General features: G+C 37.5%; 1 pseudogene; it reads right to left on the bottom strand.

Moving 5' to 3' along the window:
* Positions 1 to 1846: 1846 nt before the first annotated feature.
* LOC122688621 lies at positions 1847 to 2868 on the bottom strand (annotated as a pseudogene).
* Positions 2869 to 3783: the final 915 nt, after the last annotated feature.

Raw genomic sequence — 3783 nt, 5'->3', positions numbered from 1 at the left:
AAACTCCAGTACTTTGGCCACCTGATGCGAAGAACTGACTCACTGGAAAAGACCCTGATGCTGGGAAAGGTTAAAGGCGGGAGGAGAAGGGGATGACAGAGGGTGAGATGGTTGGATGGCATTACCGACCCAATGGACATGAGTTTGAGCAAGCTCAGGAAGCTGGTGGTGGACAGGGAGGCCTGGCATGCTGCAGTCCATGGGGTCGCAAAGAGTCAGATGCAACTGATACTGTTTTAATTACTGTTATAGTCTGAAGCCAGGGAACATGATACTTTCAGCTCTGTTCTTTCTCAAGATTGTTTTGGCTATTCAGGGTCTGTTGTATTTATGTTGAAATTTTAGAATTATTTTAATTATGTTAAACATGTTCAGTATTTTGGTAGGAATTTCATTGAATATGTAGATTGCCTTGGGAAATAGTCATTTTAACAATATTATTTTTCCCAGTTCATGAACATTATATATCTTTCCATCTGTTTCTGTCATCTTCAGTTTCTTTCACAATGTCTCATAGTTTTCCAAGTACAAGTATTTTTATCTCCCTAGTTAGACTTATTCCAAGGTATCCTATTCTTTTGGATATGATAAATGAGACTTTAAAAAAAAATTCTTTCTGACAATTCATTATCAGTATATAGAAATACAGCAGATTTCTGTATATTAATTTCATATCATGCAGCCTTGCCAAATTCATTGAATTCTAGTTATTTTTCAGTGGTGTCTTTAGGATTTTCTGTGTGTAGTATCATGTCATCTGAAAACAGTGACAATTTTACTTCTGTCTTTCCTATTTTTATTATCTGATTGTTGTGGCTGACTTCCAATACTGTGTTGAATAAAAGTGGGGAGGGTGGACGTTCTTGTCTTGTTCCTGATCTTAGAGGAAATGCTTTCAGCTTTTTATCATAGAGTATGATGTTAGCTGTGGGCTTATCACATATGGTTTTTATTGTGTTGAGGTGTGTTACCTATTCACAAAGTTAATATAAAGGGCTAATCATAAGTGAATGTTAAATTTTGTCAAAAGCTTTTTCTGCATCCATTCAGATGATACTATTTTATTCAATTTTTAACATTCATAATCAGCTTTTATTGATTTTACATAAATAGCTTATAGAATGACTTGCAAACCATATTTTCCTAACATTTGTTACAACACATGACATTTCTTTATGAAGGTATTTTTTTAAATCTTTTTTTACAGAGGAAGTGGAGAAAAATGGAGAAAGAGGAAGGAAAACAAGATTTCAAAATTAATCTTCAGTGATAGACCTAAATATTTGGCAATTATTTCCTTTTATAGGAAATCATATGATTATAACTTTGAAACATATCAAAAGTGCTGTGCATCAGTTTAATTAAAATCTTGCTGTTCACATCGCATTCCCTTAACCTATCATTATGATCATTCCTCCGCTGTACCGACAGTACTGAATTTCAAATAATACTGTTCAATTGTTATGCCTCTTGGCTGAATGTATGTAGATTATCTTTATTTATCAAAAATATTTAACAATTGGGCAGTCATCTACTCAGTTTTGATTAACTCTATGTTGAATAACTTTTCTTTTTTTTTTTTTTTATTGGGTTTTGTCATACATTGATATGAATCAGCCATAGAGTTACACGTATTCCCCATCCCCATCCCCCCTCCCACCTCCCTCTCCACTCGATTCCTCTGGGTCTTCCCAGTGCACCAGGCCCGAGCACTTGTCTCATGCATCCCACCTGGGCTGGTGATCTGTTTCACCATAGATAATATACATGCTGTTCTTTCGAAACATCCCACCCCCACCTTCTCCCACAGAGTTCAAAAGTCTGTTCTGTACTTCTGTGTCTCTTTTTCTGTTTTAGAAAGATGGTAACTTTTCATTTTTACAAGCATTTCCTACATGACTTTTGCTTTCTTCTTGTCATCCTCACATAACTGAGTGGTCCATTGCCTTCAAAGGAGGAGGGATTTTTGAACAAGGCTTCAGTTCTATCCCACAATGTGAAATACTGTCCATAGCTATAGTCAACGAGCATGTGGTAGTCTGTATGATGAGTTGAGCCATTAATAATTAAGGCCTTAAGATTTAGGGAACATGAATATCACCATCATAAATAGAAACTATAAATATTGACCAGGATATATGAACCTAAATAAACTATCATGTGTAAAGGTAACATAAAAGGATATCTGTGGTAAGGCAGACTCTGAAGGACGTCATCCAGAAGGTGAAAAGCATGACTTACAAATGAAGTCAGAACCTTCCAGATATGATGAGGTTTGTGTAAGCACTTATATATACAAGTCTCTGATGAAAGCCTCTGTGAATCCAGTAGATCAGCATGTCAGTGAAAAAGAGAAAAGTAAAGACACCAGCAATGGGTTGAAACCAACCATATGGAAACTCTCCTATGCCATTATACAATTTGCTGTAACCTCTCACCTCTAGCAGGAATGGAGGAAATATGGGGATGCTGATCCATGGCACTGGCTTGACAGAATGCATAATCTATCAATAGACTTGATTCTTTAAAAATTGTCTTTCATTAAGGAAAGATCATAGACAAAATAATAACTCAGTGTTGCAAAGAAGGAATAAAGGTTATACATACTGAGATTTGTTATAATCAGGAGGCTAATAACTTGTCAGAAGATGTCATCTTCTGGCTATGTGGCAGGAGATATGTATAGTGCAAATAGATAATACTCTGTAGTATTGAGTGTAAGATTCATCTTAGCCCCTAGAGTGGATTTGCTGCTGCTGGTACTAAGTCGCTTCAGTCGTGTCTGACTCTGTGAGACCCCACAGATGGCAGCCCACCAGGCTCCCCCATCCCTGGGATTCTCTAGGCAAGAACACTGGAGTGGGTTGCCATTTCCTTCTCCAATGCATGAAAGGAAAAGTGAAATCACTCAGTCATGTCTGACTCTTCGTGACACCATGGACTGTAGCTTACCAGGCTCCTCTGTCCATGGGATTTTCCAGGCGAGAATACTGGAGTGGGTTGTCATTTCCTTCTCCGTGGATTTGTTACTAGTTGCCAGTTCAGTTCCTACAGGGCTCTGGATGCTCTGGCTAGTATTTTTTTCAATTTTTTTAATGCAGTATGTATCACATGAGTTGTAGGTATTGAACTGTTCTTGCACCCCTGGGATAAATCCCCCTTGATCATATTTTATGATCACCGTAATGTATTGTTGGATTCAGTTGTTAATTTGTTGAGGATTTTTGCATCTATGTTCATCAGTGATATCAGACACTAATTTTCTTTTTCTGTGATATCTATGGTTTTGGTGTCAGGGTGATGCAAGCCTCATGGAATAAGTTTGTAAGTGTTCCTCCTTCCTCTGAAATTTTTGTTGTAATAGTTTGAGAAGGATAGGTGTTAACTTGTCTCTAAATGTTTGTGAACATTTGTGAAGCCATCTAATCCTGGACTTTTGTTGGGAGTTTTTGTTTGCTTTTTTTTTTTTTTTTTAAATGATTTGGTTTTCTTGCTGATAGTTGATCAATTCATGTTTTTCTATTTCTTTCTGGTTCAGTCCTGGAAGACCGTACATTTCTAGGAATCTGTTTTTTCTAGATTGTCCATTTTACTGACATATGTTGTTGTTGTTAGTCACTTAGTGGTGTCCAACTTTTTGCAACCCCATGAACTGCTACACACCAGGCTTCCCTGTCCCTCACTGTCTCCCTAAGTTTGCTCAAACTCATGTCCCTTGAGTCAGTGATGCCATCCGACTATCTCATCCTCTGTCGTCCCCTTCTCCTCTTGCCCTCAATCTTT

This window comes from Cervus elaphus, chromosome 33 (assembly GCF_910594005.1).
Source record: "Cervus elaphus chromosome 33, mCerEla1.1, whole genome shotgun sequence".
NCBI lineage: Eukaryota > Metazoa > Chordata > Mammalia > Artiodactyla > Cervidae > Cervus > Cervus elaphus.
This window is presented reverse-complemented; position numbering and strand designations above follow the sequence as displayed.